The sequence below is a fragment of the Anas platyrhynchos genome, chromosome 9 (assembly GCF_047663525.1).
Source record: "Anas platyrhynchos isolate ZD024472 breed Pekin duck chromosome 9, IASCAAS_PekinDuck_T2T, whole genome shotgun sequence".
Classification (NCBI taxonomy): domain Eukaryota; kingdom Metazoa; phylum Chordata; class Aves; order Anseriformes; family Anatidae; genus Anas; species Anas platyrhynchos.
The window spans coordinates 397,693-424,515 of record NC_092595.1 but is presented as its reverse complement, the minus strand read 5'-3'; the positions used below and the strand labels follow the sequence as shown (position 1 = coordinate 424,515).

Here is a 26,823-nt window from a genome sequence, read left to right as displayed (position 1 = left end):
AAAAAAAAAGCGGTATGACCAACAATCAAGAACAGGTGGAAACCTTTACACATATGGAAACACATTTCAAGTTCGATTGGAAATGAATAAATTATATGAAATCTCACCGGTTACTGTTAGCCTGATACTGACCCCTTTCAAGTCAATCACAAAGCCCATTAAATGTCAATGACATCAGTGTTTTACTTAAATACGATATGTCAAAATCTAACATGAACATTTGTACAAATTAATGGACAGGTCTTTAGTGTGACGTTCTCTTCTTCACAAGGGATACATTTACTTTTTCTGTACTATTTTGTGCTGCACGTGATTGTGCTGTTTGACTGGGACAGGTGGTCTGGGGCAGGACTTTTCCTCTGTTCAGCCTACTGTGTCAAAGAGCATTGTGCACACCTAAAGCATTATGTAAATAATTCAGGCAAATTACAGCAGAGTATGGAACTGTTGCCTGAAGAGCTCTGTTTCACCAGGGGAATCTGAGGTTGTCTGTTAGTAAGCTAGTTATTTTCAACTACTTCTGGGCTGTATAAGTGCCTGCGTGATTTTTATCTGTTTGATTTGGCTATTCACATTTCCATAGCTGTTCTCAACCTTGCTCTTAGCTGTATTTTGAATCATTTGTGGTGATTTGTGGTGAAGAGAAGTATAAGTCAAATCTGATCAGTAAATCCAACTTGGAATTGCATTATGTTCTTGATGCTAAAAAGTAATAAATCTATTTTGAAGTGATTATGAGCCAGCTCCCATGTGCTGGTTCCAACAATGAATTATTGCTGCAGGAACAACACTTTCAAGGAAGGCAACATCTGTAATTCCTGTAATGCTGTATTCTTGGGTTCACTGATATCTAAGACAAAATTTTATCCTTCAGAATCTTTGGTAAGGAGCAACTACAAATATGTGATAATAGCTGTACAAGAAAAAAATTATTTCAGCACATCTCTGTCATATACAACATGCTCAAAGTCCAGAATTAAGCCAAAATTGCTCACTCTTCCACAATTTTATTCAAAGAAAATTATGGTATTACACCCACTCAGCATGTTGAGATGAGTAGAATATGCCCATCACCCTCAGTATCCAGTTGTGACCTTCAAAGTCTAGGGAGGTATTCTTATGACCAGCTGAGAGTGTAATCATTTATCTTTTTTTCGTTGTTATATGAACTGATAATGGTATCAAAATGTCTTTTCAAGTTTTCAAGATTGATTTTGCTTGTTATGCATAGAGCAGACCTGGTTTCAGTGTTTAGTTTAAAAGTCAAGAAATAAATCCTGGCTTTATGATAAATACGTCAGGCTGGTCTGTCTTTTCTTTCTGAGTATGAACATGAAACATTTTGTAAATTATGGATATTTGCTTACCGTACCGTCATGCAATGACATTTAAAGATACTTAAAATGTCTTCAATTTGATGTATAAATAGATTATGGCATTTTCAGCATTCTAGTCTTGTGATCAAATGGAATCTAGATCAGGTTTCATTTAACCTAGTTAAAAGTGCAATGTGAATGGTTTCAGATATCATACATGGCATTCAGCACCATACTCTCATACATTTCACACTCCTATCGAGTAAAGACTACAAAACATTTGGAACACAAATTCCAAATAGCTAGTCAGATACTCAAATAACCCATGGCATGACTTGAACTATAGTTATAGACCAGTCTGCAGTTCGAGTTCCTAAAGTGAGGGCCTTCATGTAATACTTGTAGCACAAGAGTAAGGAAGTGTGGAGTAGATCATCTCTAAGGTGAGAGAACAGTCATAGAGAAGGCATTAAAGCAATTGTAACTCAATAATAATAATAATAAATATTTAAATTGACTTTCCAGGGAGCCCCAGTTGTTCAGTGTGGTGTCTGCTCTGTAACTCTAGTCGAGACAACATTCATTTGGCTGACATACGTGAGATATGCAGGTTCAAAGGTGGACCTGTATCTCTGCCCCTCACATTTCACTTAAATGCAGCAATGCCTTTTCTTCCCCCTTTTCCTTGGTAAGCATTCATTCAAGAGCAAAGATTAGAGCTAGATAAATAAAGGTGTGTGAGAACTTCTACATATTTAGGTTCTGAGTAATTTTTGACAGATGTATTGCTACCATGTCATGGGATACTGATTAGCAAAAACAGGTTCCCTGGCTTTTTTTTTTTTTTTTTTTTTTCTTACAAACATGCTACATAAAACTTACATTCTGCAATATCTGCAATTTTTCTACAAAAGCATGAGCATTGTTTTGTTTCTGGATAATGGATTGATGGACTTTCTGACTTCAAGTGGAAGCTGTATCCAAAGCACAAGACCTCCATAATATTTATGTGGCTAGTTCTTGCTTTTCTAATCAAACTGTACAGATACTATAAAAGCCTATGACTTCACACTTTCTGAAACACTCATGCTGTTAGGCACTAAAATGACATGATGAATATAAAACTAAATTCTGTTCACATAAGTCTCAGTTTTTATGCTGTTAATGTTAAAGCTTGCATAAGTAGTTCCGCTGAAATCTGCTGAAATAGAATTGTTAGTGAAATTGAGGGATTCCTCAGCAAAAACAAAAATGCTAAATGTAGAGAAGCTAGTTGTTTATGATGATCTAAATTTTGTATTGTAATTACTATTTTATAATGGAACACTTGCATTATAAACATGATTGAAAGAACAGACACAAGTTTTTGTCCATCATTAGGGTGGCAGAAGTGATCTGTCTGTATATCTGTGTGTGCAGATCAAAACAGTCTCAGAATTCTGTCTTGGGAGCCTGCGAAATATGGGAGGACAGAATATTTGTGGAAGTGAGCATTCCAAAGCCTGTCAGGGTGAACCAAGGAAAGTGTTACAAATTTACTTCTGGATTGAATGAAAAATATCGCAATACTTTAAAAAACTCACTGCCAGCATTTTCGTTTGGAAGAGGATATTTCTTCCCAGTTGCACTATAAATATGTAATGTAATTCCCAATTATAAATAAATTGGGGAATTCCCAATTATAAATAATTGGGAAAGTATAAATAATGTAATTCCCAATGTAAAAGAATTAGGTTGTAAATTTTGCAAGTTAAGACCATCAGTCATTGCTCTTCATGGACTTTGTATTCTGCTAAAGCATCAGGCACCTGAGAATCACCGAGGATTGTAGGTATGGAGGGGTCACCAAGAGGAGCTGTGGTCTCTGTGGAGAGTCGTTGGGACTTCCTCCCTCCTACAGAAAGAGAAGGGTGGTGGTTGTTTTTTTCCAGCCACAGCCACACTCTCTGATGCTAGAACGAGTATGCCAGCATCTAAAACCAAGTAGCAGATGACTGCACAAAGTTAGCATTGCTTTGTAGCAAACGTGACATCACAGCAGTCAAGTGTAATTGTGGAAGGATGTGCACAATATATGCCGGAGATACCGGGCAGGTACAGACATAGCAGAGTGGCACCTTTGGCTTCACCCCAAAGGAAACCCTATGCTAGCGCTATCATCAGAGGGCCTGAGCCATGCGGCTCATGTCCCGTCTCCCTGTGCCGAGCTGGCCGAGCGTCCTTGCCACAGCAGAAGCCAGAAAGGAAAGAACAGCAGTGGCGTCAGAAACACGGGGTTCGTGCATCTGGGATGCACCCGGCGCTACACGTGCAGCGCCAGGTGACTGGCCAGGTTCTCGAGGTGCCGCCTGTGGTGCCAGGGGCAGTCTTCCCTTCCTTGAGCCCTGCTCTGAGCGGCACTACTATCGTCCCTGGCCCTTCCCCTTTTTGTGTACAACAAAGTGAAAAATAAAAATAAAGAAATCTGTTATCTGTTGCCATTCCCAAAATAGTAATTGTGGATCTCAGAAGCTCAGCTGGAAAGCCACAGAGAGATCTTGGGGCAGGCTTTGTACCACGACCAGATTCAAGGGAAAGGCAGAACCCTGTCAGTACAGTGTTGTCCAGAAGTCTCCAATAAGAAAGCGACATTTCTCCTTTGCACTACCAGAAGCAGTCCCCAAATGTAGTACTGCCTCATTTCCTGATCCATTGCCATTTACTGTAGTCACTGAAACACAGTAATTCTAACACAGATTTATGTATAAATTGCTGGTTGGAAAAGTGGTAATTGGCTTTCTTTTGTAGCTGGTGTCAGCAAGCAAATGAGTCCATTTTCCCATTTTTTATGATCATCAACAAGTATTGTATCAGGAGACAGAGGAAAATACTTAGAAAGAAACATTCGTTTCTCACTCATGAGTGTAGTCCTAATAGGAAAAACGTATTCACATCCAGAGCTTGTTGATGTCAGACCACATTACTCTATTACAAAAAGGGAGACATTTTGTTTTAGGTTACTCTAATAAGCAGCTATGCTTTCCCCTTTTGATTATCAAAGGTTTATTTAATCATGCAGTGGATTTCAGGTACAGATGTTAATTTTTTATTCTATTTGTATGAATTAAATTTACTTACATTAATGGTTGCAAAAGTAAATAGTAATGTGCTGAAAACGTGAAGAAACAAAATATAGTTCCTGGCTTGCCAAATCTTTGTGACTGAGAATATTTTTCCTTCCTGGTTGTTTTCCTCTAGTAAACAAAAATAAGGGCTAGACCATTTTACTACTAATAATTCTGTATCGGTGCATAAAATGCTAATTGCTATCCTTCCATTTCAAAAGAGGAAGCTACCGTTTTGCTGCAACATGACACACAAAGCCATTAAAAATAAGCAAAAAATTTTGGCAAGGGAAAAAAGATACACTTGTATAAAATATGCCAAAAAAAAAAAAAAAAAAAAAAAAAAAAGTAGTTCTGTAACATCAAAAATGTGGTTCTTATGTGGTTGTTTAGTGATAGAAATGGAAGCAAAGATACGACTTTCTTATTTGAAAAAAATACTGAATAGTGCAAATATCTTGTGGAGTCTTGAAGTTGTATTGCTCTCCACTAAAAATTTAGTGTGGGGTAACTGAAATTAGAACTAGCAGGTGTACATGAAATACTGGAATTAAGCTTGAAATCCTTGTTCAAGCAGTATTCCAATCAAAATCCAGTTTGGAAATGGATGTCAGCAAGCACTTAGCAAATTTTATGGATGTCTCTTAGTGTAAGGAACAGTTTGTAGACACTTTACACTGTGCAATATATAAATTCATGTGTTGTTTTTTTTTTTCTTTCATTAAAATGCTAGTCAAGTGCAGGCACTGCTGATGATGTAACTTAAACCTGAATTGCTGACAAAGCCTGATTAAAGCTTGTGGAATTCTCAAGAAGTTTTTAATTGGATCTGAAATTAAGATGAATACACACCCAGAGTGTTCAAACGTAACATATGTAATAGCAGTTGTTGGAACTGCAATGAGCACAATGGATTCTTATTGACTTTCCCATACTACGACATCGTGCTATTGTGTTTTGGCTTTGGCAGGAGATGACACAGAGATTAAATATCAGTCTGAAAGTTGTCTTAAGTTACAGGCATCAAACTGTTGTGACTGTTTTTTTAATATTCTTCCAAATACTAGAAAACATATCAGATGCATTTATATTAAAACCAAACATGGCTTAGGGAAGCAATAAAAAATATAGAGGTGATTCCCCTTCTAACTGAAGTGAATTGCAAAATTTCTTTTTACTTCAACATTGTGGTCATAAACCTGTAAAGACAATACACATTCATTTGAGAATGAGCCACCCTCATAAAATGAGACACTGGGCAATTATTATGCCATGCATTATCTATTATTAAGGAAACCTTCCCTCTGAAAAAAAAAATGTGGACTATTTTTCTCTGAATTAATAAATCTTACACATGTCTATTCACTTCTATTTTTTTATCTTTTTTTTTCCCTTCCTCTTTGTAGACAATAGCAATTTTGACTCACTTAAACGTAGTTCCCTTGAGAATAGCTCTGAAATGCTTTTGCAGTTACTCTACCACTTGCGTAACCCTATTATAGTTCAGCACAAATTTGGCCCATATTTTCTATTTGTTTCCTTTTCCAGTTTTTATAAAATAATTGAAAATGGAAAAAAATCATCTGTGCTACGTAGGTAGTAGACAGGCAGGGTTTGATCACTGAATATCATGAGTGATTTAGACTTCCCTTCTCAGACAATAGTACTTGTTTGTACTGGCTGATACTCACACTCTACAGATAACTCACTTCAACAGCTGGTAACTAATTCATCTTGCAAGCAGTTTATTTGTGTTCTCTCCATTATAGTGGTTTGGGGCTTCTTTTCAGCATTGTCATACACAATTTTTGGATAATCAGATAAAGAGCAAATTGGTTGAAGGAAAAGGGAAAAGCTTCTTTCTGAATCCCTTAGTCTTTCAGCATTGGTGCCTTCCATTTGCATAGTAACAACTGTATAAAAGCTATTCAGTTTCTCACTTTTTTCCCCTCAGATCAAAGCCCCTGTTTTCTTTTTTTTGTTTGGTTTGTTTTGTTTTGTTGGTTTTTCTGTTTGTTTGTTTGTTTGTTTTCTTTTTGTTTTAAGTACTGGGACATTTCTCCATGTATTTCAGAGCCTTTATTTATTTATTTATTTATTTATATTCATTACCTTGTGCCAATAACGAAGGGCAGAGATGAGAAGTGAAATCAAAAGCATTCCCCAGAAGGAGGAAATCTGCCAGGTTTGCGGTGTAGGGTTCTCCCCTGGTGGGCAGTGCTACCGGCTTCCATGGGGCTGCAGTGGCTTCCCAGAGCTGGTCGCCTGGTGCCTGGTCATCCAAGCTCTCATACAGAGTGTTTTGAGGACTGCAAGCCAAACTCCTGCTGCCCCAAAGGATTGCTAGAGATTTTACACGAGATTCTATGTTTAGGTCATGTGAGCATAATTACAAACAGTAGTTAGATCTGGGATTTTAGTCTGCCCAGTATACATATAGCTAAGCTGTCGCACATGGAAAAAGTCATTAACAGGAAACTGGCAGGGACTTGGGTTATGTGCTGAGAAACGCCAAGCGACAAGTTCAAATGACTTTACCTTGTAGAATGTGTGATGTGTGTTGCTTCCTTCCGTGACTCATAAACAGTCACACGTAGATAGGAACCCTGTAACCCTGTGTCCTCTTTTGCAAATGGTTACGATACCTTTCAAACTCATCTTGCAAAAATAGTAAAATGAAAAACTGCATCCTCATGGTCCCCACTGATCCTCACCCAGTCTGGGTGAACTCCACCGTGCATCAGCTATGGGCACTTGCCCACTCATCTGTGATAGAAAAAGCTTTATGACAGTGCTGGTGGTAGGATCATGAGTGCAAGAGAATCCTTCCTCATTGATTTTTGAAGTTAGGTTTATATGGAATATCATATAGCAACTCTTACCATATAGCAAAGCCATTCAGGAGTTTACAAATCCAGATCAGAAAAAGACGGGAACATACAGCATAGTTCTGGTCTATAATGAGCCTACGCAGATACTATGCTAAGTCAAATAATAATGATAAGTTTTAACAATTAAAGAGATCAGAATCTGGTACAACATCTGGGTGGGTACAAGGGGCAGAGATGAGCATTCTACGATTTTTCCCACAGATGACACAGAACCTGAATTACAAGCTCACATCAGAGCTCTGATAATGAGTAAACTTGAAAGCACTTGTCCTCAAACTCTTCCATGCTATGTTGCAAAGAAAAAGTATCAGAATATCTTGGAAGTTGTGGAAGTGAAAGATATGTTAGGATTTTATAAGCTTATTTTCACATGATCTAAAATGAGAAGAGTAATTCAGCAGTGTTTTTCTTCATATATTTTATGAGTTTAATTTAAATGTATAATAGTTCATTGTATAGATGCTTAAAAGAAAACGCCAGATGCAGAGAATTTTCATGTCAAGTCTACTTCCAAATTCTCTAAATATAGAGCAAGTCATACTTTGTTTTCTACTCTGCTGATACCTATGTGGAACAACTGTGTTATCAAATGGAAGTAATTGAGAAACTATGCACGTTTTGACTTGGTAAAATTTGACTTCTTGTAAAACCAAGGACCTGAGAAGTTCCCAGTGTGTACCTATGAAAATATAGCTGTAACTTCATTTTGCCTACAGATATATGTCTCCAAAATTGTCAAGTTCTGCCTAAGAAAAATATAAAACCCATCAGAATGATACTCATTTCAGGGACATCTACTTATACCTTGGACCAGAGAGAATTTATAAGCCTTCGGGGTATGTAGCGTAGCTTTCACCCAAAACCTAATCTTATTTTCAATTCAGTTGATGAATTTACCATACTGGTTTCAAAGTCATAGGGCATGTTAGCTGGAAAGATAAAATTTCTTCAGAAAGGGGGTTGTGTATTTATAAGGATAACAGTAATATTCAGAGTGACATCATGAAGGGTTATAAAAATAATCAAAAGAGTTTAGTGAAGGAATTAATACATTACCACACAGAATAACAAATGGGAGTAGGAAAATATGATTATGTGGAGGTTTTTATAACTGCCTTCCACTATTCTTCTTTCATCTCCCTCTGTGATCATCAGGGCTGACCACCAGATTGCACACATCACTTTGAAGTGGTAGACCACTGTTCCCAAATAGGCAGCCAACACCAAATAAATATGGTCACGGAGCTCTTGCAGTCCCTGATAAATAAGGTATTGTTTTGTTAAGGAGCATGAACAAGTATGGTATAAACATAGTGAAGACCAGGTATTTAAGGATTTTGGGGAGGTATATGCCGTGAGCTTGGCTGATTCATGCTGTGGGAAAACCAGAGCTTGTTCTCTGCTGCATTCTTGCCTACAGACTGCTTGTGCACGTTTGTTCATCGCAGCTGGTTTCACCAAGCAGTGGAGACAAGCCCACAGACCCATCCCCCCCAGTGCAGGAACAACGTGTTGTCACGTCTTGTGGTAACCCTGTAATGCGGAGAAACTGGCATGAGGATGAGATCAGGCTGGCTCTGTTTTCTGATCTGAAGGAATGTAGCCTCACTGACCTCGTATATATGCAGACGTTGGCAGACGCTCTTATTCACACCACTCTGTAATTGAGCATTGTGCTTAGCCCTCACGCTGCATCATGCAGTGCAGCAGCTGGCAGCGAGTGGCCTTATGAGATGCCAACATTGCATCAAGAATAAAAGCAAGCTCCTCAGCTAAGCTGACCCTTACCCAAGGGATGGCCTAAGGTGGACCACGGCCTCTCATTCCTGGTGAAGGCCCATGAGAAGGGACCCAGAACAGAAAACCTGGCTACCCAATTACTTATGCAGGGGACACTGCAGAGGAAAAAGTGTGATGGGCAAGAGAGTCTCTAGAGATGAACACCTGAATACAGGTGAGCTGGTGGGAAAACCCTCATGTATGTCTGAGACTCCAGTTACCTGCCTACAGAGCTTCCTCTGCTGTGGAAGCCCCTGTGGAAGCCACCATAGGAATTCCTTTAGAAAAGCATTCGTTCTTGGTGTTACTTCCACATGGAAATCTATCAGCAACGAATGTCATGAGTGTATAAACTGCATGTACACTTACCTGAAACCAGCTTCGTCCACCCTCTCTATCACAGCTCAGGTTGGCCCCAGAGGCAAACCTCTGGTATCCAAGTTGAACAGACATTATTTCTGAAGAAGACTTGTCCTTTTGTTCTGTTTGGACAGGAAATTAGTTTCTGAAGAGTATCCATCTATTAATGAGCAGTATCTGGTTGAACAAGCTGTCCATACGCAATAATTGCTATTGCAATCTAGGACAGTGAGAAGATGGTTATTAACATCTAATCATCAATCTTTGTTTTCTGCTATAAAATTGGGTGCTTGGGAAGCATCAACTGGCCTTGAAAGGTAGAAATTATTTGACTCAGCTCACTTAACTCCAGTTTTCTACGGTGTAGGTAGTTCAGAGCAAGGTGCTGAGGTTCCTTGTATGCTCAAAGGCCATCTTCAACAGCATTTAGGCGTAGACTCTTTGATGGTAGTCACAGATATTATGTAAGAATATTACAACCCCTGAGTAATCCTATTAATTAATATAATTAGTTCTATCAATTATAATATTTAAGGTTCCACCAGGAATGTGCCAGAGAGAGCTCCTTGGTGCTGGAGCACAAAGGGTGTTCCAGGAGGGGATAAAGAGAGGGTGGCACGTGGGAAGGTCAGTGCAGTTGCACCACCTTCTGCGTGAGTGAGCTATGGCAAAATGCCACTCGTCTGAGCTGATCTTGCCGAGGGGCTGTGTGCCTGAGGGCAGAGGGGCAGGGACCCAGTGCCACTCCCAGCTGGCTCCAAGCTTGGGGGGAATGGTCTGTCTCTGCATGGGCCATTACAGCTTGATGACGATTTGCTTCCCAAATGCTTTTGCCAGTTTAAACAATATCTTATTCTGGATTTTCTTTAGATCAGTTTCCTTCTCTGGTGAGATAGAGTAAAAACCTCTACAGGGCAACAATCAAGCAGATCATGTTTAAACAGGAATCTGTTATTGGTTTTATTTCAGCTACAATAAATAAAATAATCTTTTACAGAAAAAAAAAATATATATATATATATATAAATTTGTTAGGGTTCAGCTACAGGGACAAAAATGTTGTTTCTGCTCCAGCAACTGCTTTTGTGTTCCATAAGAACTCATTTACTAACCCAGTTGAGTCTCCACTTACTGGAGAAGTCTGGGGAGCAGACCAGAGATAATTAGACATTTAAGGAAAAGCTCTGATGAGGATAATTCAGAAAATAAACAGTATAGTAAAAGACCCGTGCACTATGACTACAGGTTATTATCTCACCCTAAACCAGTATCTCAACCCCAAACTTTTTTTTTTTAATTCATTTGAAACACAAGGAAGCATGTACTGAAAATGCAATGAGAAAACATCATAAGGCCAGTTCATTTGCATGGCATGGGTTCATGAAAGATACCTGTATCTCTACAGGATATGTCTGTGCTATGCTATAAATTATTTAACTTTACCTTGATTTCAGGAGCTGTAACAAGGTGGCTTGTGGTTCAAATCTGTATTAGGCTGTAGTAGTGTGAAAAAATGACCGGCTCTCTGTTCTCAAGTTTGATATTTTAAGTGCTTTTTAGCTATATTGAATATCCAGACAAACCAATGTTCAAAAGCTACTGTGGAAAGTGATCAGTGGTAATATAGGCAGAGATGATTAAAACACGTAAAATAAACAAAACCTTGGCATCTTCTATACATGCCTGTAAGGTCCAATCATTTTCTCTTCATCACATGTATTTCAAATGATTCATCGATACATTACGAAGAGAAAATTTGTATATATAGCAAAATTCAAAAATAGGTCATAGTTATATTTAAAAATAACACTTCTCCTTTAAGAACGAATAGCTGAGAGTTTTTATACCACATCGTAAGTTCACATGAGCAGTGCTATTGACCCCAGTGAGGATAGCTGTGGGAGCAGAGGGATGCAAAATCAGGTCCAATTTTTATTTGCTTATTCTAGCACAGATCCTTCTCTGAAAAACACAAAAAAAGACTCTGTATTCCTGCAAAACTTGTGGCATTATCCTCTGTAACCTTGATGAGGGTGGGGAGTTTAATACCTGACCACTCCTACCAGCACCTTTGCACAGCTGCTCCCAGCCTCAGACTGCCCGAGGCTGCTCTCTCGAGGAGTCTGCGCAAGCCAAGCTGCTCCTTAATGTAGCACTGCAACACACTGACCCCAGGAGAGTGCTGGGGCTACTGCTGTGAGAAACGTGGGAATACATCCTCCTTCTCATAAAGAGAGGCAAAGAATTTAGGGGCCAACTGGAAAGGTTTGGTCAAGTTCCCACTGAAGATACTTGAAATGAATGAAACTGAATGAACTAGGAAAGATGACAAAAGACTGACAAAAATGACAGTTTAATTAATAGGCTCTGTTCAGCTGTCAGAATCCCATGCATCTAGTGACAAGGCATAGAAATGATACATCAGCCTCTACTAAAGTCCTGTTTACTATCTTTAAGGTAGTAAAATATGTTTAAAAACATATACTTGGTTGTCTGCATGCAGCTGGAAGTCTTTCACACATGCCCTGATGCACAGAGATTTGTATTTCAATCACAGATTTCCTTGGACACTCAATTTAACTCCCTAAAACAAGTCAAGACTGACACAAAAATGATTCCATATTGCACAGAGGTATCATAACTATCTGTGAATAAAGAGAAGGGGAGGGATTTCAACTTTGGAAATACAAAATTCACAGTTGTAAGTTCTAGTGAGTTGTGGTGGTTCTTTTTTTTAATTACCCAGGTTAATAATTTATTTCACAAGTGCTAAAAATAACAGCTTAACATGGTGTTGGGTGCTGTTGGTTTGTTTTGGAATGACAGAGCTTTCCATAAGAGAAGAATATGGAATCACAGCCTAAAATCTCACATCGCAGAGGTAATGTCTTCATTCTCGCACTATACTAGAACTGGCCAGCTCCTAGGGAACATCATCAAAATGATTGCAGCCACCAGTGAAAGCACATCAGTCCCTTTCACTGACTGCAGGTATAGCAACAGAGATTTCGCCACAGTCATTTCTTACAGTGAGTACTCAGCTATCCAACAGAGTTCCCCTTTAATGAGAAACCACACCATTTCTCATGAGGCACATGCAGTGGCACGTACAGGATATTGATTACATCTGACCACATCAACACTAAACCTCCTGGCATTAGTACCAACTCAAAGCTAGTGATTGAGTTACCACGGGTATGTTCGGGTATGTTCCTGCTTCAGAATGGAGCCGGCACACCTGAGAGCAGTAAGAGGTCTCAGGGGGATCTCTGAACCATTGGTACCCCTCCAAGCATCCTTACTGCAGCTGCCTTCTTGCTAAGGGGGAGGTTCTCCTCCAGAGAAGGTTCTGCCTAGTTTGAAGCCCCTGAAGGAGCTTTTCTTTGTGGAAGAAAGATCTGTGAAAATCTCTCAGGTGCAGTGTAGGGATCGCTCATTTCAGGAAGAAGCTGTAGAGCTTTGGGAAATGGCCTGTGCGTGTCTTCTGACTGTGTATTGCATGGCGCTCACGGGCTGTGTTTGTGGGTAAACACAGCAGAAAAAGTGCTTCCAGCTCAAAGGAGGTCAACAGGGACAGGCTGAAGGAACAGAGCTGAGTTCCAGTTCAGCTGAAAGTGTCTTGTCCTGATTGCTCAAAACAAGGACAGTCAACATGCGTTACTTGAATCAGAGCTGAGTATCTAGTCAGTGGTAAGCACAGTCTTAGCAACAAAAAGAGAGCAAGAAAGTGAAAAGTGACAGAAATAGTCAGTATTTTGTTAGTTATTTTGATCTCCAAGATAGTATTTTGATCTGCACATCTTCTCTGCCCGTGAATTCACATACCCTCAGCTGATCAATTTTCTTTCAACTGCATAGCTGTGCTGAGAATCAAAAGGGTCTAATATAGCTAGTACAGGATCTCCCTGTACACACACCTTCCCTGGGTGAACTACTCTTGTGCGGCTGCTGGGAGATTTTTCAGGCTGTGAACCTATAGAAAAAATAGGTGGGTCTGTTTTCCCTAGTCATCATATTTAGTATTACACATGCCATGATGATGAAGCATTGTAAATCATGAGTCTGCTTGCATTCACGGACAAACCGGTCATGCAAAAGGCTCTTTGGGGTAGGAATTCAGCAGAAGGCATTTTACATCTGTCAGGGTGTGGAGTGACTCATTGGGAACTGTGTGAATAGTCAAGACTTCATTTTCAGTAAGACAAAGCTATGAACTTTTGTCTGGCACATCAGTGGGGAACACATTCCCAGTGCTGGGGACTTCGTTCTGGGGGCTGATGCTATAAAATAGCAGATGGATGGATTTTTTTTTTTTTTTTCAATGAAAATGTACTGGACACAGTGCATTTTTGTGTATGTCAATATAGCATGGACATAAGGCCGCAAAGCTCAGTGTAGAAAATAAAACTGAGAAAGCAAGAAAGGCATGCAGTGGTGTGTAATCAGAGGAGCTTCTACTGTAATCAGAGATATGATATATCGCAAGGTGTGTCAGTTTCCTAAGTCAAAACAGTATTGCAGTAAATCAACAAGAGAAATGCACAGCCTCAAAGCAGGCATGGATTGGGATCTGTCCCAGAGATCCTAATCTGTCCCCTTTCCCACCACTAGCTCATTCCCTAAATCCTTCCCTGCCCTCAGGAAGGCTTGCAGATTACCTACAGTGCAGCAGGACTGCAAACTCTCACGTAGACAACAACACATCCTTTACTGCCAGAGCAGCCAGCCTCTGATTTTGCCATGCACCTTAATTCCTCCTCCCATGCATCTCTCCTAAATGTAGTGCTTGTGCAAAGGGTCTGAGAAGAATCTCTCAGCAACATCCTTACCTCTTGGTGTGGCTCATGTTAAACCACAGCATTTTACCAGTGTTCATTCAGTGTCACCATACCTTAGCTCCTCTGACTACCCTAGACAACTTTGTCACATTATGAATTTTAATGTATTTATTATAATTAGGTTCTCAAATTATATGCCTTAATCTGTCATGATTCTCATCTCTGATGGCCAGCAGAACCTGCATGTGCAGGAAGGTGACTGGAAGGAAACAAGGGTGATCAGTGACAAATCCTTCCCACCCAGAGCTCAGGGACACCTTCTTTACCATACAAATCTAACAAATGCTTTTTGGAAGATCACTTCATAGATTTTTTTTCCAGAACAGAATTTTTTTTTTTTTAATTATAATCAGGTAATATGTTCAGTCATCAGTAAATTAGTCTATTTAATGGACATAAACTGTGTTAAGAAAAAACTGATGTCAGGTAAACCTTAAATGTAAAGGATTAAACTAAAAAGCAAGCCATAAAATTTGAGATTAGAACAGAAAAATGGGAAATTAAATCAGCCTAAGCAATCACAGAAGCAAACAGATTTGTGTTTCAAAGTAGTGATAGATTAACTATTTCCTTTGCCCTTGGCCAAGGCTAGACAATTGCCAGCCAGTACTGGTTCCCACTTGCTTTATGGAAATAAGGAGCTTGATTTTTTTTTTCCCCTCTAGACTGCAAATTAAGCAACGATGGGGGTTTTGCAGCTTTGAGGTTTTGATTTGCCCTGCTGCATGACAAGAATGAAGAGAAGGGGGGGAGAACCATTTTTTTGGCTGCTCTCTGCTCAAGTCCAGGCTCAAAGTCCCTTCCAAGGTGAGATGCTGTGGCCTCAGGCTTTGTTCCATCCAATCTGCATCACCTGGAAGACAGAGTTGTCTGCCAGAGAAACTTTGAGAGTCGGAAATCTGAACAGCACTTGGGAACTGGAGATGGTAAACATAAAAGACGGTAGGAAAAGCTTTATAAACTGAGAAAAGGCTAGGAGAAAGGTTGCATATGCTGGTCACAGATCAAACCAAAATGCATTAAGTGAAGAACTTCTGTTACATGCATAGTAAGCTCCAGAGGTCATCACTGCAGATCAGACATTTCTAGCATTTATTTTATTTAAGTAAGTTGTAAAATACTTCAAGAAAGTACTGGTTAGGTGGCAGGACAATGTATCCTTAATCTGTTCTCACAAGGACAGGATCACTTGGCTTTTGAGACTATGGTCTAAATTCATCGTTTCTGTAATGGAGCAGCACTTTGTAGGACTACTTGGTGCCACTTGAAAAAGAAAGACAGCAAATGTGAGCTCCAAGAGTGCAAGTACATGAACAGGGCATGTCTTGGAACAGGGTGAGGAATGCAGATGAGTGTGCTAGAAGGTGTGGCAGGTATGTGTGAGCTGTCAATGACTGTGTAGCAGAAATCCTGATGACACTGAGGTGAAGGAGTCCAAGAACTGGAGCAAACCCTTGCTTTGGTATGAAATGAAGGACTGATCTGCAGCTGTAGCAGCTAGTGCACGTTATTAGGATGAAAATGCTGTTCAGCAGCAATTCTGACTCTCACATACAAATTTGGACATGCCTGGTTGCTATCTTAATTTTCAAAGACTTCATAATGCTTTGCACAGCCATCATGTCTTTCATTTGAGACTTCACCAGACGGGGCACTTCACAGCTGCTTCCAACATTATCATCACATCACCTCTCCAAAGCTGACCTTGACATCCACTTACAAGTGAGGAAAGGCAGCAAATTAGGGGCTTATTTTTTCCTGATGGAAACTGAATATAACTGAGAAATCTGATAGATGAAATATGATGGATGAAATGTGATAGATGAAAACCACTCTCTAGCATTCATAAACTGAAATACGAAAAGCTGCAGTTCTGCACCTTGAAATGTATGCAGTCTGTCAGATTGCATGTCAAAGTTATGGCTGGATCCAGCCCCCTGCCCTTTTCAGACTTGTGACTTAGTTGTGAGTCTTTATTTCCTCATTTTATGTACTTCTGCTATGGAACGCCAAAGGGACCTACCCAATACATATGTGAACACTTGCTCTACATGCCTACATTGCCTAGTTGCAAAGAATGACTCTGAAATACAGGTGGTCGACATTGTACCAAATTGCTTCCCCTAAAAAGCTCAGTGACAGTCATCTTATGTGCTTCATTGGCTCTTTGACTTCCCGTTGGCAGTCCCCACATTGTGTGAAGCACTGTAGCACACTCCTGAGAAAATAACTGCAACACCACAGTGAACACTGGGTGCAATTAGTGCTTCCTACCTGGCCATAAAGTACTCCCTGGCCATGAAATGAACCATGCACCCAAGTGATTTTCCTTCTTGCCTGGCAGTTGTCCTACCAAGACATCCCTGCTCCTCCTGTGGCTGGAAGGAGCAAAAGAGATCCTGCGACTGGCAGGTGAGCAGCTGTGGGTTTGGCCCATGTCCAACCAGCAGCGCACCACTCTGTGCTACCAGCAAACGCACTGAGGTATGCCAGGCAAGAGTCATGCTGCTTCTACCTCATTTACACTTTCAAGACTCTACATCCCAATTAGTTGGCTAGGAGATTGTAGGAGATTGTTGCTTTTTTTCTTCTTCTTTCCTTTTTATTCCTTTTTTTTTCTTTTCTTTTCTGCATAGTAACTCAAGATATTAACTACACAGACAGGATTTTTGATTCCTTAAAAAAAACAGCCAGACTGAGCTACTGAAAGTAGACATTTGTTGATTGCACTCAAGGTCTGCAGACTTGGGGCTTTATTAATTTATCTGTGTTGTCACGAACCCTGACGCGCTGATACAGAGGGCTTGAATATACAGTGCCAACAGCCACTTGGGGTTGCATTCCTCACCAGCAGTACACAAAGCCACTGCAAGCAACTGGCATGCACTGTAAAGCAGGTGAGAAATGTGCAAGCTAGGAGGGAAGGGAAGCACAGGCTGTACTCTGGTATAAAGTAATGAGGGCTTCTTTTGTTGGAAACTTAATGTATGTGCCAAATATAATCACTGCCACCCAAAAAAAAAAAAAAAGGAGGGGGGAGGGCTGCTCTGGTATAGTCATCTATGTTTTAATGGCTATTCATTGTGAAAGCTAAGAAATGCCATCCTGTCCACAATAAGAGGCCATCTCTGAATCATATCCTTCATTAAATATGCCAGGAAGCAATGCAATGGAGGTTATTGTCACTGTATACAAGTTATAAAGTTTCCTGGGACTAAGCAAGGGATCCAGAGACATTCTAGAGGCTTGTTATCTGCCCCATGAATTCTCTTGTTCGAATGGGTTAATCCTTGGAAAGCTACTTTAACACACCAGGAGAACGGTAGCCATTCCTTAACAACAGCTTTGCCCATCCCTATCAAAGAGGAAAACAAATCTTGTCCTAGTGATTATCTTCTGAGTCCCCAGCTTTTCTGAGCCAAACGGATTTGTACCACCTGAGAAGAGTGAAGTTGATCTTGTATGTGGACAGTACCATAATACCACAATTAAACTATAATTTTTTTAATGCATACACTTTGGTGTATTCCTTCAGTGAAAGCTAGTGCATCCTGTGCTACTGATTTCTTCCAGGTTGACTCATATTTAAATCCAATTGTTACAAGAAAAGAAGAGTGAACTTACTCAGCTAAAATGATTACAGGAGGAAGAGAGAAATCAATTTAGGAAATACGAATCACTTGAACATCACAGAATTCCTGGATGGGGAAGCTGGGGCTCGAGGATAATATAAAAAGTCTGTTTGGTACCAGAAACAAGCCAAGTCCTGTGGCTCCTATGTGGGCGTTTAACCACAAGACGTCCGGTCTTCATCTAAATCAAGATGCTTGCTCATCAGTTTTTTAAAAGGTGATAGCCTAATCCTTTTTCTTCACATGTAACAGACAGTGTGCAAAGAAACTTAGCTTTGTATGTTATGTGTCAGAGCAGTCTGTGATGTGAGAATGAAGCAAACCAACAACCCCATCAGGGATACTAGCAGAGCCCAAAGTAAGTTTTCTGTTGCGGCTAAAGTTATAGGAGAATGATTTCCTCGTGTGATCTAATATATACAGTCGTTACAAAATCAGTTGTGCTACTTTAGTGGAAAAGGGGATTGTAGCGACTGGTTATGTGGCCTGACCAAACAGCTTTATACACTGTGGAGATCATAAAGATTTTTTATTACAATATATGGGAATAAAGTAGTGATTTACATCTGACAGTAAATTAAACTAAGATGACTGACACTGTAGCCATCCTGCCTTGACTCTCTCGGATGTTACTTACCCTGGAGTGAAAATGCTGGAGAGAAAACTTCTAGCACCTCATGACCCAGGGAAGCCCAGCATGTTAAAAGCAACTAGCACTTACTGCAATATATTGCAGCAGTAAGAGTTGACTATGAAGAAATGCATAAGTACCTAGAAAAACTGACTAAGAGGGAAATACAGCAGAATTAGAAGTGGAAAAGATGCAGAGAAAGGCAAGAAAGATGCTGGAAGCCACCAAACTGCTTCTGTGTGGAGGATGAGTGTGCTGGCCAGGACTCCTCAGCCTGGCAAACAAGGGGTGGGGTGGGGGAGAGGATTGCACGGGGCTGCAAAACAATAAGCAGTGTGGAGAGGGTAGGTGATAGTGCCTAGAAGGAGCCAAGGGTCATAAGAGCCAAGTTCAAAGCAAGGTTGCCCAGAGAGATTATGAAATCTCCTCTGGATATATTCAAAACCCACCTGGATGCCATCCTGCGCAAGGTGCTCTAGGTGATCCTGCTTGCCAGTGGGGTTGGACTAGATGATCTCTAGAGGTCCTTTCCAACTTCAACCATTCTATGATTTTGTGATTCTGAGTCATTCCTCAAACAGCTGTCCTAGCTCTGCAAAATGCTTTGCAAAGAATATTTACAAAACCATGCAAAAATTTCCCAAGACTCAAGGGAGAAAAGGGTAAGTACACAGAATAGAGCTGTTAGGAATTACTAAAAAGACTATAACTAGCTCATAAAAATACCCTGGACTGAAAATATCAAAGGCAGGGAGATTATTGGGGGAAAATAGCAGATATGTGTGCCCTTCTTACTGTTCTCTAGGTCTCTGCTTACAGCTGGGCTAAGAACAGTGGACTCACAGCAGCTTGGTCTGATGCAGCATGGTCTATGCTATGTCATACAACTGACCATCAAGTGTGGCTTTTCAGAGACTGATGTGTGTCCTACTCATCTGTGCTTGCTTTAGGTCCCTCAGCCTCCAAGATAGCAATGTGGAAGGCAGTTTCTGGTCATAAGAACTTTGGGCATGCAGTTCACCCCACAGCTGCACCCGAGTCACATCCAACTGCACTGTGATGAATTAACTGAGGAGCTGAATGCATCCTCTGCCCTGCAAGAGCTGGTATGCGCAGCCCTGCCCCTGCCTGCACATCTCCAGCACAGGGAATTGGCCAGCAGTGATCCTGTGTGCCACTTACTGGCTTCACACTCTGCAATTACAGAGAAGCCAGGAAAGAAAAACAAGACTGATCTCTAGCAGGGACCCAGGAACAGGCAGCATAAAATGCCTCTGGGTTGGGTTCAAAGAATGCATGAAGCAGCATATTAGAGCAATCCAGCTTGGCACCACATGAGCCTGTCACTGCTGAGACAGCTACTGTTGCTACCCCAAGACTAAACTTAGAAGAAATACAAAGCCATTAAAATACAACCAGTCTCTCATCCTTCTGCCTGTAGAAATCTTGCTGAGAATCTGTTAAGAGCAAAACAAATCTCTGACATGGAGCTGAAGATTCATCTAGTTTACTCTTTTCACCATGGGTGTGTTTTTTTTTTCTTCTAGTTTTGTGTTGCTATTTCCCTTCTGATAATTGTTGCTCCTTGCTGAAAAGTCTGGACGAGTGTCTCATAAACACTTCTGCAAGAGGGATGTGGTGTTGGTTGTGGATATTTAGAGCCACTGCTCTGAGTGATCACTAACACTCACGGATGTGAGAGTCTCTGTAAACAAGAAAAGAGACAGATCTGCTTTCATATGCTGACTGCAATGACACGGGTCTCTAGCCTCAGGAATAGCATCAAAAAAGATGTCCTGCTAAACAGTATACTTATTTATATCACGACTGTGCTAGTACATTGGGTTCACTTCTGCATGTTCACTGAATATGACTGTGTTCTGGTGTCCTACATGTTTTTCAGTATAGTTTCATGAAAATATAATTGGAGATTCAACTGGCCTTTAATAGCACAGATTTTAGTAGATGACAGAATTACACAGTTCTCTTGTGTGGTGCAATGCTACACAAATGCTCTGCTGAAAGCTTCTGCACTGTGCAAAGAAAGCAACAAATATTTTGATTAATATGAAAAATTGTCTCTTTACTTATTATCTAGAAAATCAACTGATTGGTATTCAGACATAAAATTAGCAATTATTTAGAAGTTGTCAGGAAAACCCTTACATTTCAGGCATGGCACTTCTTTCTAGATTTTGTCTAGTGAAGAGGCAATTGATTTCATGGACTCTTTCTCCCTATAGCCTGAGCGATACTGGCTTCTCTTCAAGTCATAAGCAGCAAGATAACAGGGTTGCGAAAGCCTCAGAGCTATGAGCTGTAACCTTCATAATTCAGACCAGTACAGCTCTGCACTGATCTGAATCCATCCCAGAACTGTTGCAACAGCCTATAGTTTCTCCAGACGCAAGGGCTGCACTGAGTAAAGACCCTCGTAAACTCTGATAATTCAGATAACTTATGCCCACCTTTCACCTCTCAGGTTTGTATTCCTCATCTCCCTAGTTTTATCTTGCATAAAAGAACTTCTTAATATTTTTATGTATGTAATGCTTTTTTTCCTATCCATTCACTTTCTTTCCTAAGTTACTTCCACAGTAATTCCGTAATTGCTTTTAAAACTATTCCTACTACAAAGTTTTGTCTACATTATATTTTGAATTGTGATTCTAAGATTGCCTTTTACAAGCAAAGGAAGAAAGGAAGGAAGGAGAGAGAGAGAAAGAGAGAGAGAGAGAGAGAAAGAAAGACAGAGAGAAAGAGAGAGAGAGAGAGAGAGAGAGAGAGAGAGAGAAAGAAAGAAAGAAAGAAAAAGAAAGAAAGAAAGAAAGAAAGAAAGAAAGAAAGAAAGAAAGAAAGAAAGAAAGAAAGAAAGAAAGAAAGAAAGAAAGAAAGAAAAAGAGAGAGATAAAGAAGTTAAAGCTGACAGAATTCTGCATTTTTTGTCCAAGGCAATAAACTGGTATAGGATAAATTTTGGGCAAGTCCAGACTTCACTCTGAATAGCGTAGCTAGTCCTAATTTCTGAGAGCAAAACCTTTTATTTCCCTCTGAGCATGCAGTCAGGGGGTAAAAACCATACTTGATTGCTGGCCAAACAGCAAACAGCAGAATCTAAATAATCCTTTCATAAGCAAAAATGAATCCTAAGCAAGATAGCCCACAAGTGAAGTGATTCTCTTTGGCCTGGTTTTCAGAGATCCCAGGTACCTGTAGTTCAGAATATCTAAAAATATAGATGCTTGACCTTTCCGTTGCCAAAAAACAGAGCAAGGAGTTCCTACAGCTATTTTACATGTATTTTGGGGGCGTGAAGTATGTTACAGGCATTCACACGTGGGCTCTGGTCCCAAGGTATTCAGGACCAGAATATGTTGTTCATCAGTATTCAGAATGTTTCTCCCTTCCTCTCGCTTATCTCATGTCCTTGCTGTCTGCTCCTCCATGTGCGGGGTCTCACAAAACTGCTGTGGTGTTCCCCATCCAGCAGACTGGCAAAATCCAAGTGCTGTTGTCAGTGACGTAGGTGGTGTCACCAGCTTGCTGGGCCCACATTGTTCCTGGGCTTCGACGGGCACCAGTTTGACAGAAATATTCATCTGAACGTTTTACTCAAAACTGGCTGTCTTTAAATTGACTGGTCTATGACAGATTCTAGAGGTGACCCAGGTACAGTCCCCTGCCCTCTGCTTCTCTAGAACAGTTCATTGCTATCTGCAAACCAAGGCTGAAGTTCAGAGATAACTCTGGAGTGATACCAGAGGGAAGCAATGAGGAGAAATAACCAGATAAGAGGAGTTTGATGGGGAAGCTGGGTCTGTGTGGAGGCTGAGAAAGGCTTTGGCACTGGTACAACCTCTTGGGGAGGAAGAAGCAGCAAGACGCAGTGTCTGCCTATGGGGCTGGGGGTCGCAAGCAGCCGCGGCCACCCAGCTGGCAGGCCTGGGCAGGGGGCACGGCTGTCAGTGCCAAACCAGCAGCCGCTGCACACGGGCAAACCTGTACTGTACTGGGCAGCCCAGAGAGCACTGGGAGCGCTGCCGGCCCTGCTGAGCACAGGAACCTTGGGGGTGATCCTTGTTCTTGGCAGACAGGAGGGCAGCACAGGGTGATGACTGCCACCAATATTCAGAAATTTTTCTGCATGTTCAAAAAGCCACAAGGTTAATTCAGAAAAGCACAAGGCATATTTCTAGACCTTCTCTACTTCCTTGTCATAATAAACAATAATTATGTACTGACTTTACACAGAGATGTTAATTTTAAGTCAGGCTCAAGCTATACACGCTCAGTGGCGGGGCAAGGCTGTGGGGCGTTCGCACGGTGAGGCTGGGGGTGCGGGCAGGGCAGGGCGTGGAGCCTGGCTGGCTTTATCTCAGCTGTCACCGTGAACTTTTCAACTCTCACAGATGCTGAACAGCTTCAGCGTTGTCCCCTCTGTCACAGGCTGTTTCAAAAACTTCAGCAGCCTAGTGCAAAAGGCACAGTGTGTAAGCTGAAAAGTATGGGCTGAGCCCACTCACCCCCTCCTTGCCCATCAGCAGCAAGGAAGGCCTGGGCATTGGTGGCTTCTTCCTGCATCCCATCTGTGGGGCTGGCCCTCTGAGTCCTGCCAGAGCTCACAGAGGGGAGCACATGGTTCAGCGGGTTCCTGAAAGGTGCCTTGGGTGGCAAGAGAGCCTGACCGGAGAGAGAAAGCACATTTTGGGTGCCCCATGCCTCGTGCAGCCTCTCTACCCTACTGCATGCCGGTGATCCCCGAGGGCTGAGCAGCCAGCCTGGGTCTGAGGGGGGGAGCAGGATGGTGCCGTCCCTCCATGTGCTCACCTGGCACACGGAGCAGGACCATGCTCCTACAAGTACGAGCTGCCGAGCAGACATTCACTGTGTTTGCAAAAACGTTAAATAACATAAGCTGCATAAACTGGATTTCTCCATCCCTCTCTTCACGGGGCCTCACCAATTTTTCATCTTTGTGTCAATGTGGTATTTAATGCCTATTTTTAAAGCCCACCAGTCTCCCCAGGAGTGCTTTATGGACTGACCTAATGTTATGTGGTCAGTCTGCAATGCCACAGGAACTCCAGCCGCGTGCTCTGCCACTACAAAGCCCCTGTACAATGCCTGCTTTTTATATCTTGCATTAAGTTAAGTGTTGGAGCAGGCACAGTTATTGGCGTCTGGTGTCTGCTCAGATTATTTTGAGGTATTTAAACTTAGTAAACTGGCTTTTTTTAGGCCCATATGCACAGATCAGGTGGTCACCTGTGGCAACATGTTTATTCACAGATTCTAGCCACTTTCAGGGAACAGCCTTCTCCAAATATAATCAGGGCTATTTAAGTAGCTGCTCACAGTTACCCTTCAGTTCACACAAAACACCACATACTCCCTCATTGAGCAACAGCTCCCAGAGACAGAAAGGGCAAAAAGCCATAGGCAACCTTGCTCTTGAGTTCCCCAAAGATTTTTATGATCCTGCTGTAAATGAATGTTTACTTTTGAAGAGCTGCATGCCCTAGTAGAGTTTGCAATTCTATTAGTTCTGAAACTAGCAGATTTACCTAGCAGTTTGACAGTTGCTAGTATCCCTTAGCCTCCCTTGCTTATTGCCTGCATTGTGGACAGGCAAATAAAAGCCTGGCTCGTGGATGGATGTGCATTTAGCTGGTGGCACAACAGGTCCTGTTAGCTCTGGTGAGTGTGCTCAGGAGGAGGACTAGGCTCAGCTTCATAGAGAGGATGAAGGGGAAAGCCTTGGCACAAATGAGTGGTGAAGCTTAAAAGTCTGGAATGCCTCAAAAGAGAGGACATACATGTATATCTGATGACCATGTTTCCTTTCTTGGCACCTCTCCTCACCCCAAGATTACAGTGCTCCTTCTGCCTCTCCTCCTTACCCTCTGCTTCACCTTTGTCCTCCATTGTGCTGTTTCTTGCCTTCCTTCCTTGCTCCTTGATGTTAATGCAGGCCTCCCAGATGCTGTCTGCAGTGACTGCTGCTCCTGCCTCCACACTTAGTGGCTCCTCATGCATCATGCTGGCCGCCCTCCACCTGCTTGGCTTGTCCCTTGCTGCCAGGCAGGCCTGTGTGTGAGAGGATGAAGGATTGGGGGACACTTCTTCATCTTTCTGTCAATGCAGTATTTAATGCTTATTAGATGCCTACTAATGCCACAGACAGCTCCTCAGCACTGAGAGGATCATGAGTGGATACAAATTCACCTCTCCAGGGAAAACTGCTTGCTTTGAATGAAGAATAAGAACAGCCTGAGCTCTGGGGGATTTGCTTGGTGCTTTCCTGTCACCAGACCACTTTGTTTTGATGACAAGAACATGCCACTATTTGGGAATGCTGACTTTGTATCTTTCACAGAGAAAATTTCATCCAGAAAGGTCTGTGTTGGTACAGAGGGAATGTGTGATTCATCAACACATAATAACACATATAAGAACTTTCCCATGAAACTCTGTAATACTAGTGTAGAATATTACCTTTCTGGAGATCTAAAACAAAACAAGTCATTGGGTGACTAAAGTGATAAAGCACTGACACATTGTTAAAAAAAAAAAAAAAAAAAAAAAAAAAAAAAAAAGAGGTGAATTTATTTCATTTGAAGCAAAGAGGAGAAAAATGTGATCCAAGGTGATTATACCTCAGAGGGGGAAGAGTTATTTAAAATCATGACAGGTGGATTTTACAAGGAGGAGAGCCCTGAAACTAACTCCAGGAAAATTAGTTTACATATTAGAAAATAATTTCAGGAGAAAATTGATGAAATAACAGCATTTTTGGTTCCTGGAAGTAATGTACACAGCCTCAGCAGCAATATTCAGCCCAGACCACAGAACGGCCTTGTAAGCTCAGCCACCAGCTGAAGCAATTTATACTGTCCAGGCAGTTTAACATGAAGGACCACGAACATGAGTGCCAAACTGCAGCCACACTGCTCAGTGAGCAACTGAGAGGAAATCAGTGCCTCTGTGCATCAGCAAACACATGAGCATTATGCTGGGAAGAAGCAAGAAAGAGAAGAGTAACTCCAGCTCCAGGACCTTACATTCTGACTATCAAACTTGTAAGGATGCTGCACCATCATCCCCATTGGGAAGATTACACATCCGTGTAATTCAGTCCATCTGGGCTGCACAGACACAGCCTTCTGGTGGTGCCTGCAAGCACAGGACATCGTGTTTGGTCAGGGCAATGGGAAGGAGCCCGTGCATCCGAGCCATCTGCTGCAACATGTGGGGGAAAGAGAACACCCAGGGAGTGCTGTGGTCACAGCGCTACTCCCACATGGGTTTCCTCCACAGAACCAAGTTGGCACTTGGTGAGGAGGTTGCATGATTTTTTATTGTATCTCAGCACACATGCTGATGTCTGCATTGCTGCGTAAGAGTTGGTCATGCATTTATCTAAGAGCCAGATCCTCACACTTACTCACAAAACTGTAGCCATGAAAGCTACAATGACGGTGAAGCAGAGTTATTACCTGTGAATAAGGAAATAAAAACCTGTCCCCAGGTATCTGTGAGATCTGTGGAAATGTGGCAGGTTTGAGTGATGCAAGAACCAGAAGTTTGCACATCTTTGGTAGAAACATTGCATTCTCTGCACGTACGTAATCTGCCTGGCTCGCCCAGAACTCGGTGCCAGCGTGTCAGATCACAGTGGATGCCTGCAGTAACTGCATTGTTCCGGCTAGCTTTGTGCTTGCATTCATCCGGGACTGTCACAAATACAATTGCTCTAATTTACGAACAGGGAAATAAGAAACCTGAAAGAAGCAAAGGCTCAAAGGCTATTTATAAAGAGCTCCCCCTCCCTTCCTAAAAATGTTATCAACTACTTCATAATGTAATATCAAGCAGGAAACTTGGTGCCAGTTTCCAGCATTATGCATACCACTGAAAAAGAAAGGAAGCTTTCCAAGCAGAAAGAGGGACCTCAAAATAGTGTGGGCCATGCAGAAACCCTCTTATTTCATGCCTCCTCCTGCTCCATCAGTAATGGTGCAAATACACACTCCAGTCTGCTAAGGCATAAATTTCCCTCTGTTCTGCCTTTGAGAGGACTGTCAGAGCGATCGGGTAGTGCTTGTACCAGCTCCACATTGAAACTTAAACACCTCTGAGATCTACCAATAACATTTTTCTGAAACATCAGAGTCTGGATCCTGGAGGAGGATGAAGCTCAGCTGACTGCAGGCAGTTATAGAGAGCACTACTCACAGAGAGATGGTTGTGGACCAGGGTCTTTTCTAATAGC

At 41.5% G+C, this 26,823-nt stretch overlaps 1 long non-coding RNA gene across 1 annotated transcript in view; it reads right to left on the bottom strand.

The window, feature by feature from the left end:
- Positions 1-26,823, bottom strand: part of LOC101798394 (uncharacterized) — a 95,600-nt gene that overhangs the window by 3,161 nt on the left and 65,616 nt on the right. Inside the window, exon 10 of the long non-coding RNA XR_011811523.1 lies at positions 1-26,823. This exon is cut by the window's left edge and continues 3,161 nt beyond it. This is a non-coding gene — a long non-coding RNA (uncharacterized lncRNA).